We start from the raw sequence: 9085 nt of genomic DNA on the forward strand, positions 1-9085 counted from the left end.
ACTCTAATGTAATACAGCCGATAGAAACCTACTCATTCATTTTTACTCCGTGCTCAATGCATCCCTTTGATCTGTAGCGTATCTTTTCAGAAAGATATTCAGATTTAATTTAAATGCTTCAAGTGAAGTAGAGTCCACCACATTTAGCAGCAACTTCTATTGAAACTGCAATGCAGATGGGGTTTGAGAGAATAGCTTTTGACCTCTGTGACTTTTTTTCTTTTTTTACCATCATTGACAGGCTTTATGAGGAAATACATCAGACGGATCATTGTGGAAGATATTAAACTTCCTACATCTATTCTGATCTGATGAATTCCTTTTCAATAGTCTCAGATGGAGTTAATGGCCTGTGATATTTTCCTTCTGCTATTAAACCCAATTTTAAAATCAGTGAAGTTATTCCCATTTATACCAGATATGATCCTTTATGCATATGATTAACAGACTTCTTGGGATGAGTAAATATTTCCTGAGTAATCCAACAGGATGGAAAATATCTATATATCTTGTCTCTGAGTAAAACCAGGAGACTTTGTTTTATGGTAAAATGTGTGCAATGCACAACATTTAATTTCTTGCACAGATAGAAAGCTTTTAGGGTAATACCTATTTCCTTTAATACTAGCTTCCTAAATCTGTCATATAATCTGAGCTAATCCTTTAAATTCAGTCTAAATAATTTGTCTCTAAAAAAAATATCCTTGCCAACAGTAAGCCATCTCACTTGCTTTATATACTTGGGATGGATCTCCTGCAGGTTAGAAAACTAACTTGAATTTCAGTCTTACTTTTTAAGTGGTTGAAATTAAGTGAAGGGGATCGTATTGATAAAGTCTGGAAAGAAATATCGTCATGTCAGGGTATTCTGGTTGGCTGTCATAGAATAAATTTGGAGTAGTGCAGTGGTAAGACTAAAATAGCAGTACTCAAAAGTAGAGATTTGATTTCTCTGTGACTGGGTGATAGAACAGGAGAGAAAGCCTTTCAGATCTGTGAATAGATTTGACTCCTCATGAAGAGCTGTGCATCTCAAAAACCAGAATGGACTAAATCCAAGCATAGCTAAATAGTGCTTAGAATCATGGTTATTCTTGTCTTTCAACATTTCTGTTTGGTTGGAGTATTTCATTGACACCCATTCTAAAGGTCTCAGGCACTCTGGAGAACAACAATCATACGTAACTGACAGTGCGGCCCCTGTAGGATGGTTCCTCTACATCTGATATTTATGGCACCAAGCTTATTGTGTGCAGCACTGTGGCTATGCTTTATTTTTGGCACCCAGAGACTCTTTCAAAAGCAAAATGCACTGATGCCAGATTTTAAACTAAATCTCAGAGAATCAAAATCCTTGCCCAAATGACCTTTTTTTAATGTATATTCAGCACACTGTTAAAGCATGTCTTTTGTAAGGATTGTTTGAACATGTTTAATTTGTACTACAGTGCTATGAAAAGAAATACAATGTGTCCAAAAACTGCTCTTAGATAGAGCAGTCAGCATAGACATCTGGAGGTCAAGTATTTTTAGAGGTCTGACTTGGATTAGAGCATGACCCCCATGCGCATGAATCATCACAAGGATTAATGAAGTGTATAAAGTGTGTGTGCTTGTTAGTCTCATCTATGGACATGACAAAGGAAGAAATTCTTCATTTTGGGAGAGTAAGTGGTTTAGCAAAGAGAAGACACAAAGCCTAACCTTATGCTGATGGGAAGCCTACAGCTTAATGGAAAAGTGACTTTTATTATCTTAACTACAGCAACTGTGTTCCAAGGCACCACGAAAATGATCCTGTTTCACTTTTAGCCATGAAGTTTTGTCTGTTCTTCCTTTTGGCATTCTCATCTGTTTTAACTGTTATCTATTATATAGATTCTATTTTAAATTTAAACTAGGATTTAATCATTTGCATTGATTTTAGTTCACACTTCCTGTAAATTCCTCTGGGGCATGCCATAGATATAAACATGGTTGCTCAAGAGTTGGCTTTGGCCAAATACCTTTGAGGGGCAAGTATGGCTCATAGCAACCCGAATAACATAAAATAAGAAGTGTACTAACTTAATTTTGGCTTGAGTTGTTGCATTAGTTCTCTATCTGTAAGGTTAACAGAGGTCTCTGCCATTCCGGCTATTCACCCAGGACAGATACTCTGAGGCAGAGTAGGTCCATAAAGATGATCTGTCCTGGCCCTGCAGAGGGGGATTTTAAAGTTTCAGAGTCAGTTCTAAGACCAGCTATGTGTAGAGCTTTAAAATCTCTCACAGATGGCATCAATCAGAGTCTCATTTTCAGAAGCTCATCCCTTGTGGTATCATGGTGTTTGTCACAGAATGAGTCAGGGGGATCAGAGAGCAAGTGAGGAAGCACACCATGGCCTCCAAAAGGCTGAGGTGGTCTCTAAGAACTTCTGTGGCTACAAACCCCCCAGGATTATTCTAGTATGAGTCTCTTTTCTTTCTATCTCAGCAAAGGAAGGTTTTGGATGCTTCTTGTAGCATTGAAGAGACTCATCTTTATGCAACAGCCAGGAGTACCCCAGCTCTATATGTTTGTCTGATCAGAGGGAGGTAATCCCACACAATTTGTGAAAGATGAAAAAAGAGGAACTATTTTTTACAGTAGTGGTTGGAGATTAGCACTGGTACTGAGATTCCTCTGAAAGCAGCTCAGCACTCTTAGCTCTGATTACAGGCTTGGGAGTCTGACAGTCCCTCAGCATGGGTTTCTTAGCTTTCCTGAGGACTGGGCTCTTCACAGCATCTTTCTTCAATGACTTCAGTAGGAAATTAGTTTTTAGTATAAATGTAAATTGCACACATGCAAGTTATAAATCTGGATCATTGCCAGTAGGTAAAGTCTCTAACTCTGCTATTTGATAGTTACTATAAAGTTTTCAGTAATGCTCTTCAGTTCTCTTCCTGTCCTTTCAGCCAAAGAAAAAAACATTTGGAAAGAAAAGAATCTTTTTATTTATAGAGGGGATAAGTGAATAGCACTTATGGGACAAAGATGAATGGAAATTAAAATAAGAGTTTTTTCAGCAAGTGTTTATAATCTGCAAATGACAGAATTTTCATATTGAAGTTTTGTAAAAAACAGCACTCAGGGATAGAAATGAGAGTTTTGTGTGTGAGGGGATTAAACTGAAAAAGCAATACAACTATCTGAATCAGAAAAGACCCCAGTGCCCACAGAGTGCTGCAGAGCAGCAGAGTTTAATGTGAGTGGGATTGTGAAGGTCAGTGAGCAGATGAGGGTTGATGGAAACTTGTCTCTGACTGTGAAAAGACTATACACATCTGGTAGAATATTCCCAGAGGATCTCTGAGTTTCAGGGGGTTGTGAAGCCTGTAGCTCACTTGCTGAGTAGTGTTATTTTGATAGCATCACTTTGTCTAGAGCAACCATAGAAAAATAAAGAAGTTTCCATTCAACTTTCAGAGCATGGATGTTTTACCTCAAATGTGACTTAAGGAATTAATAATGTCAAAAGCTAAAGCTTGCTTACTTCTATTTGTTTTTAATTTTTTCGTGTTTAGCGTTTACTTTGCCAAACAGAGGTATGCCTCAGCAAAAGCAGGAATTGAGCATTATATTAGCCTGAAATAGAAGAAATACACTTGTCAAAATAAACATCAAATCTGCATTATTCGAGCAAAATTTCATAACAGATGTTATGTACTTCCTGTGTTCTAATTCTAAACATAACTGTGGTGACCATATTGTCTGCCTACCTGTGTTATGTAGAGTTTTCATGTAAGGCATTAAGAAAACATAATATAATTATTGTTGCATAACTGATGCATATAAAATAACATCAGAATGACCCAGTTGTCATTTTGTAACCTGTAAGTATCTGGCTTTGGATCACAAAATAACTGTATACTTCTGGGCCTTGTATCATTGGGATACTTCCCACCCACGGCTGGAGGGCAGCAGAGAAAATGCAGAAAGAAAGTGTCACATTTATCTGACAGGTTTATTCTTTTTCCTTGTCAAAAATAGGACAGGGTGAAAGGTTAGCTATGTTATTTCTAATTTGCATTGTCTGTGACTTGCCTTCTAAACTTCTTTTGATTTCCATAGGCATAAACAAAATCATAATTAAGTTCCTGGTGTTTAGACCTGAATATGAAATACACATGTCCTTCTCCAGCAGAAACACTCTTAGAACAGCTCCCACTGCTTGAAAAAGAAGACCATATTCTAAAGATGCATGTGAAGCCTTTTGATTCTTTGACACAGGCTGTTCTCTGAATATCTAAGGCATCTTTCACAGCGATCTGTATTTTACGACACAGACAATTTGAAAATATGCTGAAAATGCCAAGGGTCAGAAATACAACCCCTTATGTTAGTCACAGCTCCTGTACATGGAGCCCTGCCTACATAATACAAACCTACAAGAAACTTTTTCAGTATGAGTTCTTTAGCAAGCATTTTTTTTTAAACAAATATAGGCTTAATAACATACTTACAGACTAGATAGCGAAGCCCTTACTGACACTGATTAGCATGTTAATCCATGATGAATTAATTTTGAAACCACCAAAAGATCTTAAACCTGGAGACATATAGCTTAGATGAATCCTGACCAGGCATTGGTGAATAGGAAATCCCTGACATAAGCCCTGACATAAAAGAAGAGCTTAGTTCATGAAGTGCATAAATGAACAAAAATTATGTAAAGCAGCCAAAAAAGCTGGCAGAAAAAAAGGTCTGGAGAGGCAGGGAAGGTGCAAAGAGAAATATGTGGATTAAGTATGTGAATTTATCCATACTTAAGGACTTCGTTTATTTTAATACTAGCCAAGTATCACAGAAAGCTTGAAAATATGTATTTCAAAGATTTTTTCAGATGAAGGGCTCTGAAGAAAACTGGTGGTGTATGGGAAGAGGAGGCCGCATCCTTTGGGAGGGGAGCAGATCACAGGCAGACACGCTGCTTGAGATTTGTTTTCTGGTTTTCTGGAAGAGCTGTTGCTTTAGGGAAAATGAGTGTGTTTGAGACACTAGACCTTGCTAAAGCGGGAATATATGAGTGATGTTGGAGCCAGGCCATGGAGCACTTGGGTAGGAGTTCAGCACAGAGCTGGATGGGGAATTTCTGATGAAACTTTTGTCAGAATAGGAACTTTTTGTTCCCTATTTAAACTCCCTCCCTGGGGACAAGGTTTCCAGTGCTGATGTGAAAAATGTGGTCAGAGGGAGGGCATGACACACCTCTGACCAGCACCCCGATGGCCAACACACTCACCTGGACCACAGAAGCACCGGTGCCCTCCAAGTGCCTGTCCTGGTATGAGGTATGTTACATATCCACGCTGCCTTTCTTTAGGCCTCTGAGGAGGGGAGAGCACCAGGATAAGCCAGCTGTACATTTTTCAGCCTGGAGCTGGGACTGGCATGGCATACGGCAAGATTTGCCTGCTCCTGTGTGTATGGACATGTCCTGGACATCTAGGTTTGTTCTGATGATCAGGCTACTGCCCTTTGTGAGCTGGGTTGTTCAACAACTCATGTTGGGCTGTATCTTTTATATAAAGAGTTTGCAATTCTCTTGGCTGGAGTGCAAAAGAACATAGTTACCATGAGAGAAGAGTTTACATTGCTAATCGCTACAAAACCCTATTACTTCAAAGCAAAAGTAAAAGCCATAAGAGGCCAGAAATCAGTTCCCAGTATGACACTAACGAGAACCCAGTTCACTCCTACAGCTCATAGGAAACGGAGAAGCTCCAGATCCTGAGCATCTGAGACACAACTTGGCTCATCCTTGTAACAATTCAGGGTGAGGTAGAATGGAGGAATAGAAAGGAGGGAAGTCAGTAGCAGTATTTGGCCCAGAGGGGTCACACCAGACTGCTTCCTGGGTGGATTCTCGCTTGTTCTGAGCTGTGTCTGGGGTGGTGCCAAGGTCAGAGCACTGCTGAGCAGTGATCAATCAGTGCCTCTGAGAGACTGGGCTAGCGGCTTTGGGCTACACACCTTGCTAAGGCAGCTACAGAGCTTTGGGTCAGAGCAAAGCAATCTCATGGCAAAACCTCTGCAGACATGCCCACAGTGTAACATACTAAGTCGAGATCTTCATTTCCTGTTGGTTTTTTTCCCCACTTTTTCTGTCACTATAATAAAGAAGTTCTGAAAGTCAAAGACACACACTCTTCCTTTAGAGTACTTTAAAAGTAAATAAGATCTGCTGAGAAACAGAGATCTTGTCCCATTGAGGAGACTCTTGGGTGGAATCCATCTCATATGGCTTTTGGTCAGTGTTAAGAAGCAGGCAGTTTAAGGGCGCAGTTCACCTGGCCTGTTTTTATGCCTATTTTAGGATAAGATAAATCACTCCCTAGCAGCCCCACTGCTTGGCAGAAGCTGTGAAGGCACCCTAGATAGCTGACTCAACCAGCCATACACATGCCTAACATTGGTTGAAAACACTCTCAAAGCTTTTCATGTGGTCAGTTGCAGTATCAGTCTTGGACTCAACTATACCTATCTAAACCATGTGAGGCATGGAGGTTTTCAGAATGCGCTTATTGTTGATCATAAGTCAGCTACCCAAAATCATGAAAAATGCTGTCAAGGCTGATGACACCCAACATTTGATTCACCTGTCATTATGGGTGAGTAACTTATTGTCAAAGCATGAAAAAGCTCTTATACTTTGCATTACTGTTTTAACAGGATTTTAACTAGGAAATGCAGAAACTTGTATTGAGTAGAGACCTCAGAGCAACAAGTGAGATTGCAAGAGGCGAATTACTCCTTGGGCTGAAAGACAGAGGCTGTGACAGCCTAAAATCCTTGTATATACCTTATATATGCTGACTGCTGATTCAGCAGATCCCAAGATGTAGTGATCTCTTTGAGGCTTCAAGCTCTTCTCTGAATATAGTTCTTACCTGTTTTCTCTGTTGTGGATTTGTCACCGCACTGGGCAGAAATTCTAATGGCAAAAAGCCTTTTATTATTTACTTTCCACATCCCACTCAAAGGCAAGGTTCAAAGACCTCACTGCTACCCAGGACAAACCAGTTTTTCAAGTCAGGACCTCAATGTATGACTGGCTGTACAGTGAATCATCTGATATGGGACTTTGGTCATAGTCTGATCTTGTAGAGGCACCTCACAAGAGGAAATGAAGGCTGTAAAATGAGAAGAAAAAGACTCAAAGTGAGAAAGGCTTGGTAGTGAAGGAAGAAAAAAAGCATTGTAAAACCAACTGTAGCTGCTTGGTATGTGTCAAAGGGGAGATGCTTTACTCCAGGTTCATTGCAGACACACTGACATTTTTTTTCTGCCAAAATATGCCTCTCCCTTTCCGGTTTCTTGTGTGAGACAGTGGGCAAAGTCAGCATGTTGTCATTGTGTTGGGAAGCTGTGTGTGCTGCGTCAGAGGGTCCCACCCTGTGCTGCACCCAGGCTGTGCACTGATAACCCTGCTTTTCTAATCTGTAAGGAGGAGCAGTAAGTGAATGGGTTGTTGCAACTTCTTTACTGGGAAAAGCTTTTGAGCGGTTGAGAGTAGGGTATAAGCCGACCATCTAAACAGTTAGTGGAGGGGTAATGGGAGCAATTTCACAAGCAGACAAATACCAGCAAAATTTCTCATGCCATTAGCGTCATTCATAAGCCTCTGCAATTATCTGCATGACCTTCGTACTTGTAGGTACAACTGCTAACATAATCTGTGCCATAATTGTGGCTTTTCCCTTCTGCAAGACATAAAAGAAGCACTGTGTAGCCAGGAAATAAGAAATAGGCAACCCATACAGAAGATTAAGCTGAAAATCTGTCACTTAGTGGAAACTGCTTGTTTGCTTTTAATTTTAGATGACATATTTTTGCTTTGGATACCATTAAATATAGACATGAAACATGCAGGAACTGTAGCAAATTCAGATAGATACTGAGTTTCTATTCATCAGCTGATTTAGCATCTTGAAATCTGGGATCTTACCAGAACTTGCTTGTGGTTATGTTCAACAGACATACTAAAAAAAAAGAAAGAAAAATCTCAGAAGTTCTGGGTATTCGCACGTGAAAGGTCCTTGCCCACTGGCCTTTCTTGAAGAGCCAGTGTGAATGCTCATCTTGCTTCCTATATTATTATTGCCTTTGCACAGTTTCCCTCAGACATCTCTGACTGAATGCCTGGGCTAAGCATCTGATAGACAGCAGTGCTACAGCTCAGACTTTCCTTAATGAATATCTACTCAGTGCAAAGATTTATAGCTGTGTAGTTTTTGTACACAATGCTGCTTCCAAACTCCACTTATAATAAACTTAGTTTGCATGGTCTGATTGCAGACTTATCTTTTCAAATCCTATGTCATCTGTGATTCCCTTACTACCCTTTATGGTCCTTTTTGCACAATTTTATATGGCCCTTTAAACTTTTCTCATGATTCATCTGTGGCTGTGGCACCCCTCCATAAAGACAGCCACATTTCTCAACTTACTTATTTATTGAGTGTGTTAGATCTAAACCATACCACACAGATTTTTCTTCCAATCCTTATAAAATCTTTATTTCATGAGCGCAATTATATTTAGGAACATTCTCAGATTTAGGGTGAATATTGCAAAATAAGCCATTCAGACAGCCGATATCTAGAGTTATAATGAAGTATTATTCCAGAAAGGAGCTCAGAAAGTCAAAGGCAGATATAAAGCCACTCCTGAAAATGGGAATGGTTGTGTCTGTTTAAATATAATTAGTGAAAGGGAAGAGAGAGATTACATCACACCTTCATTAAAAAGCTATTTTAGAGAGCAGCTAGAGGAAGTTGTTTTAAGTGTAGAGTAGATGGTTTTTTTGTGGATCCTACACAAGCCAGATTCTAAGTTATATCTTTTTGTCACCATCTACAGGTGTGTTATACACTAACACTTTTTATTTTTTTCAAATACAGACAGCAGATTTGAGGAGTGGGGACTGACACTGAAGACTGAAAAATGGGTTTCAGCTAAGAGGGCTTCATAAATCAGTTCAGACCAGTGTGTCCTTAATCTCTTACATTGTGTTCACCTCCAAAATAAAGCTTCTTTTTTATGACAAACTCAGAGAAAC

Source organism: Manacus candei, unplaced genomic scaffold, assembly GCF_025592945.1.
Source record: "Manacus candei isolate 608988 ecotype Guabito, Panama unplaced genomic scaffold, ASM2559294v1 h1tg000043l, whole genome shotgun sequence".
In the NCBI taxonomy this organism is placed as follows: domain Eukaryota; kingdom Metazoa; phylum Chordata; class Aves; order Passeriformes; family Pipridae; genus Manacus; species Manacus candei.